This window comes from Temnothorax nylanderi, unplaced genomic scaffold (genome assembly GCF_030848795.1).
Source record: "Temnothorax nylanderi isolate EJ_2023f unplaced genomic scaffold, tnyl_v1.0 TNYL_tig0067_pilon, whole genome shotgun sequence".
NCBI lineage: Eukaryota > Metazoa > Arthropoda > Insecta > Hymenoptera > Formicidae > Temnothorax > Temnothorax nylanderi.
In genome coordinates this window covers 784,325-798,987 of record NW_027249129.1, presented here as the reverse complement: position 1 = coordinate 798,987, position 14,663 = coordinate 784,325, and the positions used below count along the sequence as shown (strand labels likewise).

Sequence of the window (14,663 nt, the reverse complement as noted above, 5' to 3'; positions counted from 1 at the left end):
TACGCCTATCAACTATCAACTTTCTGCAACACTTAGGTGCGAAGCGGGATTGCGCGCGTCTTAAAAGTCTTACAACTTACATCTTTTTCCGCTTAAGACATCCGAGATATGAAAAGGTAGCTGCGAGCGCGAGTCTCCTCGAAATTCGGCACCGACGAGGGGGATCGTCGAGATAAGCACGTGGTCACCGCAATATCAATGCCGAACGACCCAGGCTGGTAACGCCGGTATCGGAGAGAGCCGGTGATTCACTTTACCACTCTGGTACCACGCGCGCACACTAACATGCACAGATTTTCGCCTTTTCCGACAGCTTCAGTCGGAAACGCGTCTCCGCCGCCTGGTCCGTTTTCTCAAACACTTACACGCGCACTTGTTCCTCATTTGTCCGACACTTCCGGCACCATGCGCCACCCTCGCAGCCTCCTCCGTCGCCGCAGCCGCCGCCGCCGCCGTCGGTTTTACGAGTCACTAGGAACACGACTTCTCGTGCTTACCGAAGCGAGTCGTCGTTAATTACTCGTTAAGGGTAGCTGTTGCGAAATATTATTTAAAGCGAACGAGAAGTAATATTAGAAGCTAGATATTGGACAATAATTGCGCTGGACGTATAGGCTTTATCGAGATCTGTAAATAATCTACAAATAATTTATTTCTTTCCAGACGGTTTGGACGATCTCATCTAGACGGAAAGGCAGTGGGACGAGCACTGGGCACGCGCTCGAGGCATATATCGGGTATATCGGTAAGTAGGTTATCTTTTGTCCTAATAATAATAGCGATAGCTCGTCTATTATATCGCTTGCTCTTGGCTTTCCGGTTTCTTCACGTCACGAAATGATAACGGTTTCGTTACCGGCCCACTTCGGTCGCGTTTTTCTTCGTTTCTCCGCGGGGAGGGTGCCTGCGCAACTCGCAAAAGTTATCACCCACCGATCGTGATTCCGTGGAAAGCTTCGACGTCGATGATTCGTCGATGACTTTTCTCCACGGCGTCAATCTGACTTTTACTCCGATAATCTCCGTGTACACTCGCTTGATTTATTTTTGCTTTCGATTTCGATCAGCGATCATCGAAATTCGATCTATACGAGAGTTCTACGATAGAGACGAGGATCGTCATAATCTTGGAATACTTGGCGCGAGCACGTCTCCGATCGATCAATGCGGAATGCAGAACCGATTCGCCGGGCATGCACTCGATCGCTCCCCTATCAAATTGATATCGAGCCCGTTCATGCGGGATAACGCTTAATTCATTACATTAATGTTATCTTCGACTATCACGTCTCCTTCGTGGATCAATAATACTGCGTGATCATTCGATGCGATTCTGCGATCGTCGTTACTCGTTTAAGGGCAACTAATGCTCTCTCATTTGTCGTTCATGAATCTCTCATAATTCGTTCGCATCGAGCTTCAAGTATTCTCCGAAGAAGTCTGCATTCAAATATAACGTAACATCAATCTTCCCGATGATTTAAGAACAATGAAGTAACGTATCGATCGTCGAAGACCAACGAATCTCGCCAATTGATTTCCTTTTTTCTTCCCTTCTCATGAAATTTCTTGCGATTGCGTTTAGTTCACGCGTGTCGTGCGTGGATCGTCTTTCGCTGTATACGTTCGTACGCGCGCGCTTGTATCTGCGGGGACCAAAATGGCAGTCGCAATTGAATGATGATTAGGTAATATAATTTCTCTCTCACCCTTTTTTCTCTTTTACTTTATACGCGACTCGTTTAGCAGGAAGTCACGTCGATATCAAACCGCGACTGCTCGCTCTTGCTCATGGATGGCTTCCAAAATGATTTTCTTGAACACCAGGGAAATAATGAAAATCGTTGCTTATCGTGGCTCGGTTTCACAACAGTCGTATAATTAAAGATAATCTCGATGCCGAAATAATTTGTGCCTCTTCCTTTCTCATGAGTGTAAATTGGCCGCGATTGATAGGTCAATTCTGTTTGTTCTTCCCTCCAAAAATGGCAGTGTCTCGAATAAATTCGGAAGCGGCAGTGTTTTGTGTCGCGAGTAGAGCGTCCGCGTTCGTCACCGAGGTCGCTTCCGGTCTCTTCTTTCGTCGGACTCGTGCGCTGTTTCGGGGACACGCGACCCGCCGCGCATGCCCGACCCGGAAAGGACCCGCGTGTGACTTTGGCCGTGGTCGTCGAGCTTGTTCGCGGGGGAGAAGAAAATCACGGCGGCGAGGCAAGGCAAGAGCTTTCGATCGGTGCACGCTTAGGTCGGCTCGCTATTAATTGGCAGTGTTTCCGTTTCGAGATCGGAGTGGCGGTGGGTCGGCGTAACTGGTCACGTTGCTAGCGCGCATCTGGACGTCATCATCCGCCGCCGATTTAACGATGCGAAGAGGGATTAGCAGGTCTGCGAGCACCCGCGGTAGTTAGTCCGCGATAATCTAAATGCATATGGCGTAGCGTTCCTCGAACGGCGAGGTTTACGTAAATGGTATAGCGAAAGAGAAAGAGAGAAAGATCACGCGGTGGAGATGTGAGGGACGGAGAAAGAAAGAGACAGGCAGAATCGCGGCGTTGAATATTCTCGCTCGATGGCACTTCCGGTTCGAGAGTTCGCGTACTTTCTCTCCTGAGCGGCGCGAGCGAATCGACGCGACCGACGCGAGTATTTTCCTGCTGCGACTCGGCGACCCGATCGATCGGCTCGCTCAATCTATCTTAAATGAAGATCCAAAATCTGGACGCGAGGAAGGCGCATCGGCAATTTTCGATTCATGGATCAGACAATCGACGCTCGCACATGAACCAGCGAGTTTTGCGTCGCGTTTCCGCGCGGAATCTTCTCCGAATTTAATGAACGGCCTCGTTAGAACACCGCGGGACGATGATCGCGTGTTCGGGGGAGGAGGGGGGGGGGCAATGTCCGCAGCCGATAATTCTAGAAATGTCCGAGCGGAGCTTCGATTTCTCGCGCTACCGACGTCTCCTCTTCACCAGCAGCGGTTCTTCTCGCTCCACCTCGTGCACTACCTCCTACTTGGCCGACCTTCCGAATTGACGCGCGGCACTCCGTGACCTCCGTGGAAAAAGTGGAGCGCGGGGGATTCGGCCGGGTCGGTGTGCGAACGTCACACTCGGGTGGCGCGCCGAAACCGGGCGGCAGGTTGTCGTAGGTCACACGCGCACGCACACACACACGTACGTACGCGGGCACATACACATGCGGACGGGTGGGCCGTTTGCTTGCCGCCTTCCACAGGACCAGCCGCTTCCGGTTCCTCTCTTCCTCTCTCTCTCTCTCTCTCCCTCTTTTTCTTTCTCCTCTTTCCTCTCGATGCACGTACACGTGGGGGAATTCACACGGCGGGATCGAGCGCGTGCCGTAGCCCGCGGGAAGGGACGAGGGTGTCGCGGATCGAAATTTCGCGCGATCGATACCGAGTGTCGTCACGTTGTCCGCACCACCACTGGGTTCACCACCTGGACCCGTCTCGCGGGGTCGAGATACGCGCCTCTCCGGTATCTCCGGTACGATCCGACGATCGCGCGTGTCTTCTTCGTCCTCGCCGCCGTCGGGCCGCGTGCGTGCGTCGCCGCGGAGACGCGTCGCCTGTACGCGTGTGCGTCGCGTGTGTGTCCGCCGCGCGTGTACGCGCGCGAGCATGAAACGTTTGTCACCGCCGTCGTGCCGAGAGGAGGTGTAAAACCGCCGAGTATGTGTCGAGCTTCGAGTTGGCTTCGACAAAGTAGGGCGACGACTGGGACAGCGGCCACGGGCACCGGCGCTGCCTCGCTCGCGCTCACCGACGACGAGCGAGAACCCGCGGCGCGCCGCGCGGTAGAGGAGCCGTGGAAGTGGAAGAGAGAACCCTCCTCGTAAAACGGCAGCAACCGCGCTGCGCTCTACGTTCTCCAGTAGGGGAACTTCTGACGCCGCGCCACGCTGCCGCTGCAACAAGCCACACCGCCATCCACATCCGAGCCGAGCTGTTCGGATCGTGGGGCTCTCTATCACGCTATTCACGAGTGTGAGACGGAAAAGAGCGTCGCGACATAAATTTCATATTCATAGGTCTAATTGAACATAAGCGTTTTATTCGCCGAAAATGCAGATAATAAATAATAATATGATCGAATGTGTGATAATAAAATATGGGATATCCTATATAATATGTTAATGAGATATTGTATGCAATATTGAATCTTCCAAAGATTAAATTAATAATAAGTTATTAAAGAGTTATTCATATAGGCGCTTTGAGAATCCAAAGGTTTTTCGAATCAATATTTGTGTAGTTTGATTGATGTATATTGCAGTAATTTCTAAAGAGACCTGTCGATATCTGCAATTTGAGCTCCATCTCATAAAATACTATGTTTCAACGTCGCGACCTTCCCTCTTCGCAGTAACGCGGATGATGCTCCATTTTCGCGGTCAGCTGACTGGCGCTCGTTCGATTATCGAGCCGCTCGATAACTGCGAGATATTTCGGTAAAATACTTTAGACACCTTCTCTCATATTAGTCAATCGCGAGGAGGATGTTATGTAAACTGGTAAATTTTCGTTTATCTAATAATATTTTAATAATAACTTTTACATATATGTATGCACTTGAATTTACGCCAACCCTTCTCAATGAATCTTGGCAATTTGTTTTCAAATATATTTAAAATAACAACATGACATTGATTCATAAGTGATTTAAAAATATGTAGCCGACGTTCTTACTATAGTATTGAGGACATCATTTTATTTAACGTATTTCAATGCGTCAGCAATTCATGATACTAAAACTTTATTTGATATTTTCATGGCAACAGCAATTCCGTGCGTGAAATGCAATTCTGTATGCATGTCCATATTCCATCTATCATCAATAAAACTTTTAATATCGCATTTTTGCATCTTTCGTACAGGTTGCTTAGGAAACTTGTAATTGATAATATTTTAATTTTGTACATAAAAAATTATTCTGCCGTACGACGTGTCTGAAACTCATCCATTTTGCAATAAGTTTATAATAATTATGTTTTAATAATTATAAAACCAAATAAATTTTTATTTTATGATTATTATTAGAATTAATGTTATTTCATTTATTTACGCAATTTGTTATTTAGGTATTAATAGAATATACGTTTGGGGCATTTATGGGGGGAGTAGAAATGCTCTCTTGCGTTCTCAGGATTTGCGCCTAGAAATTTCCGATCTTTGCCAATTCGTCTTTTGTTCTCCCCTCTCGGCGGGCATAAAGGATTCGTCTAAAGAAAGAAGTTAGCCGTTGTGTTCGAAATCGAAAGAGAAAGCCACATGTTCGCGAGTAACGTAGAACGTACCCTGACAACTGTTCTGCACGCGTTCTTATTATTCTTTTACGGTCTAGGCCACAATGTTCGATAACCGAAAAACTTTCACCGTTCGAACCATGCTTCGCCCGCGTAGCCACGCGTGATCTTCGTACGGTTTTCTCGCGGCACGTGTCTCCACACAGCGTCTCTTGATCTTAATCTTTCCGATAAATCCGTTGCGCAAGAATGCTATTATAAAATTATATTTGTCTACTCGAAAACAGTTTATCGAGGCTTTACTTCTGGAGTGCAGTGATCCGTTTGCTACCGTCTTTATAGGACGACGTCGTGTTCTAGAATAGCACGAGCCGACACAGAATAGCATACAAAGCGCGGTGCATAGAGCTAGATATATCGTTGTAGTAATGGTAACATCTGATTTTGCGAATATTTTCCTAAGAACAAAAGCATTGTTTTTTTAAATAGTATAACGTACATAGTGAGAGCATTAAATATAAAATACATTTATAATTGAAATGCGTGTGTCATAAATGTAAGATCTATTTTAAAAATAGATTTTTTTGATTGAAATTTATTTGAGAGAGAGAGAGAGAGAGAGAGAGAGAGAGAGAGAGAGAGCCGAAGAAAGTGATTTAAACGTCTAAATTTTGCGTTACTATATCAAAATTCGGTTCTGAAATGATACATTGAAGCATCTTATGTTTAAATAAACTTCACAATAAATTAAATAAAATTTGGATTGTGAAGATCTCTCCCTAATTAATAATTAATATCAAATCTCGTTAATTAATAATTTGATATTTAAATAATGCAATTCGAGAAACCTTTGTAAATGTAATTATAAAAATCAAATTATCAGAAGATAGCGTGTAGTATATTTGTCACGATTACATTCGGTTAATTATATTTGGTTAGTTCTTGAACTATTTCAGTTAAATGGTATCTGTAATTATTCTCTTAGTTCCAAAATAGAGGTATTTTGAAGAGATAATATTAAAGCTACTATATAACTTTTGCATGTTTATAGATTTAAGCATAATTTTCTTAAATGTATTATAGAGTTTCATGTGGTTGCATAGTAAATGATAATCAGTACGCTACTTAAATAATATTTTATAGAAGTAGGAACAAGATTAACTTTGCTAATACATCTCGATCTTGTAATGAAATTTCATAACGGCGTTGATACTATAGCGAAATAAATAGCGTCATGAATACTAAGATAAATTCGCGTTCAACTGCTTAAGTGTTATAATATTTAACGAAGATGTGGCAAGTTAGAAATATCTCACGAAGGTCAACTGACGATAAATCATCAGTCCTCGTTAATGACCAAAGAAAGGCGATGACTGATCGAATGCTTAATTTTACGAACTTGGTTACGCATAACAATTCGTCGTCTCGCACATAAGATACCAACACGGTCTGTGTTTCGCTGTGCGTACACTTGACACGAGACGCTACTGTGTCTCTTGATATGCCGTCGTAGAGAAAAAAGAAATAGTCCACGCAGCCGGTAAGATTCGTCATCGGTTGGGACGAGATTTACGATCGGGCATTCTTTTTTCTCAAGGACTCGCGCGAGCGGCGTATCTGCAGTCCTCCTGTAGAATGAAGTCGAGTCCTTGCCTTCGCGTCTTCCGCGGAGGACAGTCCTGTCGGTAGGTCCTGCCACGAAAGATCTGACGAAGGCCGGCCGCTATAAGGATAACTCCTTGGAGCAACGTAATAGAGTCACAAGGATTCTACGCGACGTTGCCCTGACCTCAAAAAATATCCGGCACTTTTTTCTCTATCTTTCTCGCTCTATAATCACCGTAATTATGCTCGCTCGTAGATAAGTTTGCCGAGGCGATTGCTATAGGGATATAGATGGAATATAGGCGAAAATTAATTATTCACATCTTTTTTTGCATATCGCGCGACTGCGTGTATTTTGATTATTTTTTTGTAGAAGTATCATTATGATTGGTTTTTTAATCAAATAACTGATGAATTATTTAGTAATACGTTTGAGAGACAATTTTATCTATATATTCTTAAAAATATATATATATCAATTAAAAAAATAATTTATTTTGACAGTTATAATAAATATTAAATCATATTTAATATTTTTCTTTATATTTTATTATTGATTTTATATTATTATCACATTTAATGTTACATTAATCGCTAACAATAAGTTATATCATATTTATTAATTACACTTATATTTTTATTCTTTTATTTATTACATTTGCAGGAGTTTTTATCTGAAATTTGTTTTATTACTCCGTCAAATATTATCTTATTATATGCACGCAAAAATAACTCATCGCGAAAAACGTATCGATTCTCGTGCTCATCATGATTTTAATCACAATTACAGCGGAATGTTGCGCGGCCAAATGAGCGAGGAGTGTTCCTGGTCGCGATCCTGCCCAGTTGATGACCTTTCAGCGCGCAACCGTTTGTAATAGAGCTCGGGTCGTTCGGTCGGTCTCTTCGTCGTTCCGGCGCATATTTAGGTCGACTATTGTTCGTCGCCCTGAGAAACAGTCTATTTCCGGTATTAGATACTTTCGTTGTTATGAAGTATCACTAGCACACCTATCGTCGTCGTCGTCGTTTGGTTCCGAGAAGATCACGAGCAAGTCGCTCTTCTCTTTTCGTCATATAGGAAGTGTGTCAGTCGCTCAGTTCCGCTATTAGTGGTAGTACTTCTATTAAGCGGGAGAAAGCACGAATTATGCGCTCTTAAAATCCTTAACGAACTTCTTTTTCGCCCTCGTTAAACAGCCGCGATGGTACATAATCGCAGACGTTGTCTCGCGATGGGCTTACGCTCGGGATTATTCAACTTTCTTCTTTTAACCGTTGGCTACGAAATCTGATCGTGGTATGAATATATCATAAACGTCATAGAGCAACATACTAGGATATACCAGGAAGAGTAGATAATTTGTTCTTGATTATATAAGAAGTAAAGACCAAATTAGAATCTAAACGAATTTATGGATACATGAATATATTAACCTTAAAACATAAAAAATCAATATTTAATAAAAAGATGTCAAAAAATGCTATAATTTAAACTAAATTCAATTTTAATAAAATAAATAAACGAATTTAATTTGATTTAATTTAATTTGAATTTAATTTAAATTAATGTAGAACGGATTCTGAATGTTTTAACGATGCCGTCAACGTAATAAATCCCGAGTGTATGTATGAACTACCGCCGCGCGATTATATCACCGTAAGAATATTGATGATGGCGGAAGTGGAAGAAAGTTCGCCCGATCAGACTGAAAGGCTCGTCCGATCAGACCGTGCGACACTCGTTTCGTGGGAAGACAGAACTCCGGTATATACGGGCGTTTCACTCTCGACGAGCCGCTTGGATAACGGGCCTCTCCACTCGCAGCGGCGGTGGCGGAGGCAGGCACCACAGCGAGAAAGAAGGGAAAGTAGTTCTGTAAGTCAGTGGGGCTTGCGGTACCCCGCACACGGACGTCCAACGGTTGTTAAAGCGACGGACTCGGGTCCGCGATCGACCGACTGATCCCTCGTCGTGCAACGGTAATCTGGACGAGCGTGTCTTCAAACAATCCAAGAGTTCATTTTTTTTCCGGATCACTTTAAATCTGCATATTTAAAAACTTGTTGACAATATAGATATATAGAAATATACTGAAAGTTTTTTACAATAATTTAGAACTATTATTGTTATTAGATTACATTTTTTTGAAAATAATGCTCAAAGATTTTAATATATAATTTTTATTCATTACAAATATGAGTTTAAAACAGTTTTGAAACAATTATTTAATAAGTTCTTTTTTGGTAAAGATTGAAAATTTCACTGTCTTCGAGCGTGCCAAAAGAAACGAGTTTTTAGATAAAAGTAATTTTGCTTTAGCAGAAAGAAAGTAGATGAAATGACTTATAAAACGATATTGCGCATAACACTTGAAAGGATCCGCATGATCCATGCTATAGCAACGTTTTTAAGATTCATTGTTATTTATATAAGATTACATAAAATTACATAAAATAATACTACTCAAAATAGGTCTTGATTTGAACGTAATCTGTTTGTCCGTTTATGAGTGTAGCTCATATCCGTGCGTGCAGAGATTACGCGTATATGTAATTAGATAATCAGGCAACGGGACTAGGGAAGGCGTGAGAAAATACATATCGACCGCACCGTTGCGTTTATGCATTTTTAAAGACCAGTTTTCTAATAAAGTAATGAACGGAATGCACAAAGCAATCGTCGTCGTTCAAACGTTTTAATTGAATTTACAGAAACATGATTGTATACTCATAGTTTTATGTAATGCATGATTGAGGTGGGACAGCCGCGTTAGTCGTATAATCAAATTAGATCCTATGAGGCGACGATGAAAATTTAATAACTTGAACAAATATTCGTGATAATTAAACATTTAATAACTAATAACTGATAATAAGTAATAACTAATTGTCGAATCACTTAATTACGATTTCAAATAGATTATATAAAGTCGAAAATATTGGCGGTGACATATGTTATTTCGTATACTAATCGATGGCGGAACGATTAAATAAATATGCCGGTAATATGTAACGGATACACCACTTGTTATATAATGACGTTTATAATACAAGAGCGCGTTACACGATACTGAAACTACAAAATAATTACTGTAACTCGGCGAAACACGAATGCGAGGAAAACGAAACTGCGCGTCGTGTGACGTGAAGTCGTCGGTCGGAGAAATCGGTGCTTCCGCCTGCATTAGCGGTCTTTTCCAGCGAGACTAATTTCAGATTCCGCCTTTCACACAGCCGGACAGAGCGACAATTATTTCAAGATTATCGTACGTAACCGACGTCGGCAACATGTCGGATTAGAAGTTATCGACGCGGAGTTAAAACCTGTTTACGTATGTCGCTCGTAATAAGTCACAGTTATACATTCGTGATTGCGAAATACGTTAGGATACACGTATGCACTTGTGCATATGCAACTTGGCATTTAAATAAAAAAAGTACATCTCTCTAAATTTACTTATATTAAAACATTTTTTAAATGATTTTATCGTGTGACTAATAATACAATGCTATAAGTCATTAATTTTATTTTGTGTTATATTAGGAAACTGGTTAACGTAAAATCTCATTTACTGTAAAAACATTTTAGTAGATCTGTAAAAAAAAATAATTATGGACCAAAGTTTGTATTTCGCAATATTATTACTTTGTTTAATATATCATACTCGTATATAGTGATTAATTAAAATAATGATTATTCTTTAGAAGAATTCTTCAATTATATAAAGGTTTTGCATGTGTGCGTGTATGTGTGTGTATAATTTGATCCTATCATATCATATCATTGTCAGTGACGGACGTGAGATTCATAGTTAATTATCTGTTTGAGAAAAAAATGACATGCTTAGCTTCTTAATTAACCTCTGCTTAGAAATTAACGCAATACATACATTGATTTTACATGGTCACATTGGTAAACACAGTCGCGAAACAAAAAGTGGTCCTCGCCCGGTTGTCCGGTATAAAGACTTTCTGGGTCAAGAATCAAGTTCTTTGATAGTGATCGATTTAATCGTTTTATCCTTTCGTCATGCTGCGGTACTTTTTCTGATCTGACGATTTCTAAATTCAGTAACAGAAGTGCGAGCACGTGTGGCTTGATTATATTGTGAATATTAAAATATTAAAAATTTAGTGCAAAAATAGAAAAAATTAAAATTTGCGAAAACAAATTTTTATTTGTTAAAAAAGAAAGGAGATACTCTGCGCAGATATTCAAAGATAAAACCAGCCACATAATCTGATGGGAAATTTTTTAAAAGTTGAATTTTTCTTGAGTTAATTATGCGCCACCATATTTAAGAAATCTTACAAAATATATAAAATTAATTTTTTTACTTTAATCTAACAGAATTTTAATTATTTTGTCAAATTGTTCAATACATATGCAACTTTAAGATTTCATCAATTTACTATTTATGAGCAATGGTAATGTTTGTTACCGCAATTTTGATGAATAATATAATTATGTTTAGGCAAATAGAACCTGCATTCCAATTAATATCGACACAGAATTGATACTAGCATTAATTTCAACCAGCTAATTACTAATGAAAATGCTTCCGCATTAGAAATGTAAAATCAGAGTCATTCTGAACGAAGTCATTGTGCTAACGCACCTTGCCGATCAAAAGTTAACGTTTATACTTAATCGATAATCGTTACTCGTCGTGAGCGTACAAATAAAACGTTTGATCGACCCATTCGTTCGTTGCTCGGGTGTTTTCAGAATTGACAAGTCAATCAAGAATTATCTTATAATTAGAATCGGCAACGACTCGTGCTGTTGTTCAGCGTGGAAACCTATTCGATTCGTAAAAATGCACCTACATCATGAGAAAATCGAATCATTCACAATGTAGCTATTATTTGTTCATTGTGTTAGCACACTATAAAATAAGATTGGACATAAAGATATAATCGTGTTACTCATCCGAATAATTATTCGACGAATATTAGTATATTTTTGTATCATATAAAAAATGAAATAAAATAAGCAATTAAAATTGAGATGTAAATAATTCGATAATAACTGAATAATTACTGAAAGATAGATTAATTGGCCAGTTATGTTACTCAATTTATTATTTATTTTTATTAAATTTTTAATGAAATAAGAATCGTCTGCCCATTCATGAATAAGCATTTTTAAGCAGTAATTTTCTATAAGCATTTATTCGTATTTTATGAGTCTTTTGAATCACTTATCAATTACTTAGACGAAATTGCGTCTATATTTAAGTCTTAAACGCTCCTTCAGACATTTACTAAGATGTATGCGACTATGCGAGCGAAATGGTGTATATTCGTGTGTATTTATAAAGGCATATGCATGCAAATAATACGAACAGCAGTTTCACTGCCAGGCAGCAATAAGCGTAGGTTGTTCATCGTTGCCATTGTACATTGCACGTTGGAGAAATCGCCTGCTTAGGCTAGCTTGGTCTTAAACGTAGGTACAGGAATACCGTCGAGAGGCATGAGAGAATGAGTGTGAGAAGCAGGGAGACGAATAGGTAAATCGTGTCTCTCAAAGTCTAAGAAAACGAATAAACCGTAGCGACTTAGCGTCCCAGATACGAGAGCATGTTTACCGAGGAGTTTCTAAGCCGCATCTCAAGTTCTCGAAAAATGCGGTCTGTCATCCGCTTGAAAAACAAATAATATAGAGTGATTCCCAATTCTCTAGAAATAAATTAAGAAGTTACGTTGATTGCGAACGAAGTCTTTATATTCTGTAAAATAGTAAGAAAATATTTCTATAAATTACGTATTTTAAGTGTACCTTTTAATTAAAAAATTTTAATATTTTATAATTTAGAATTAAGTTATTGAATCGCACAAGAATCATATATAATTATAGCTCATTGAGGTCATATCTTTAGCACAAGCAATATTATGCTGCCAAATGGATCGCGATGTCAACGCCAATTTCGCATTCCATTACTCAGGAGGAAACAACGTTTACCTCCTCTAATTTCATGTCTTCATTGCAAATCGCGTCAGGCATTCAAGCAGGCGCGAGCCTTTCGTAAATATTAGCGAGACGAAAAAATCAGAAGCAAACTTTCCGCGCGAACTAAATGAGTACGTGATAGTAAAAACATATGAATTTCTTGATCGCTACAGACAAAAAATATATAAATATATAATAAAAAATGGTAAGATTACTTTTGTTAGAAATATAAGTATATGTATAGTTGCCAAGAATTTGATAAAATAAGTTGTCAGTTATCACACATTAAAATTGTCAAATAAATTATCAATATTGCATATTAAAAAATTCATCATTTTGAAGCTATATTTTTACTTTTATAAATAAACGATTAGATAGGAGAGAAATTGAAATGTGAAAGATTAAAATTATATACTGATTCGTCTGGTCTAAAATAAATTTGACTTTTTACTTAAATACTGTATCTAAATTGAGTCCTTACTTATTTACTTATCTCTTTTTATGTTAAAATTTTAGTTTCGAGAGATAGGATTTGCGTATCTGTCTCTTTGCCTCTCACATGCTTGTTCTGCCTCTTGATGATGTTCCTACACCTATGTCGAAGCCCGACTAAACTATGTGCTAAAATACGCTTCTTGTCGTGATATATAACCTGAAATGACTGCACGTTATTATAAAGACTTAAAAAAAGTCTGTAAATTATTTTAATGCAGAAAATTAGTGCTTCTGAATTAATTAAGATTTATTATAACAGTATTATGTCACAAACATATATATTGGAAATATTTTCAACTATTACTGTTGAAATGCGAAAGTTACCCGCGTCTAAAAAAAAGGAAAGTGAAGATAAGGAAAGTGAATGTATTATTATAAGTAAGAATAAGTATCGTATATATTGACATCGATTTGTGAGTCCAAAGATGTTTCTGGGGGAGGCAAGCATATGAAATATGTTTCCTTTGCTTATTATCACTCGAGAGACCGAGGATTTCCGCGTTGGTTTGACCTTTCTCTTTGCCACTATTTTCCTATTCCCGGGTCGTAAAGCGTGGTAAAGGAGAGGAATCTGAGATCAGAGGAAGGGAGGTATCTGAAATCGTTAAGCTGCGTTCTCAGCAGCGGGACGGTTTATTCCTGGTATCGGACCGAGAAGCATTCAATCAATGGAAACCCAAGTTACGATGTTCTGGACTAGGTAGCCATTGTTAGTATCGCGAATGCTTCATGCTAGATGTTCCTTGTTTCGATGACCTAAAGATTTGATCAAAATTCGCACCAGGGGATCTCTAATACAAATTACATTATTACTATAATATGAGACATAGATTTTAATTATTTGAATTTCTTATGTAAAATCCACCTCGATATAAATAATCCTCTTCTCTGAACATTAAAAAAAGTGGATGTATTAATTTTAAGACGGAATGTTAATGTAGCAGCATTTCGATTAAAATTAAGTTAATATAAAGAAACAGATTTTAGGAGTGTAATCATTGATATCGAGTTTGATTATTGTAATTTAGAAAAGTAAAAATATATTTACTCACATTGTAAAATTATGATAACTTATTTCATTACTTACATGTTATTCTTTCTTTAAATTTCTGATTCACGTGCTTAAACGAAATTATCTTTAAATCAGATAAGATGTAAAATGTATAATAATCAGATGAAATATATTTTTGTTCCCGTATATTGAGCAAATTTTACGCCGTGCGCGGCGGGGTTGAACGACCTCTTTAAGCGTGTGTTTAGCACGGTTGAATGACCTCGGCGGCGGCGGTGGCGGTGGCGGCGGCGGCGGCCGCGACTTGCGGCTTGATTTTTTTAAACA

At 39.3% G+C, this 14,663-nt stretch overlaps 1 protein-coding gene and 1 long non-coding RNA gene across 4 annotated transcripts in view; one reads left to right on the top strand and one right to left on the bottom strand.

Moving 5' to 3' along the window:
• Nucleotides 1-3,763, bottom strand: part of Hr4 (Hormone receptor 4) — a 68,371-nt gene extending 64,608 nt beyond the window's left edge. For 2 of the 3 annotated variants that reach the window (XM_071708404.1, XM_071708407.1), the window contains exon 1: nt 81-3,763. The gene's annotated coding sequence lies outside the window, so the exon portion shown is untranslated. The remainder of the gene's footprint in view (nt 1-80) is intronic. The other variant, XM_071708405.1, reaches the window with a different exon arrangement.
• LOC139773725 (uncharacterized) overlaps nt 1-14,663 on the top strand; it is a 224,215-nt gene that overhangs the window by 46,548 nt on the left and 163,004 nt on the right. The window contains exon 2 of the long non-coding RNA XR_011718410.1: nt 664-745. This is a non-coding gene — a long non-coding RNA (uncharacterized lncRNA). The remainder of the gene's footprint in view (nt 1-663; nt 746-14,663) is intronic.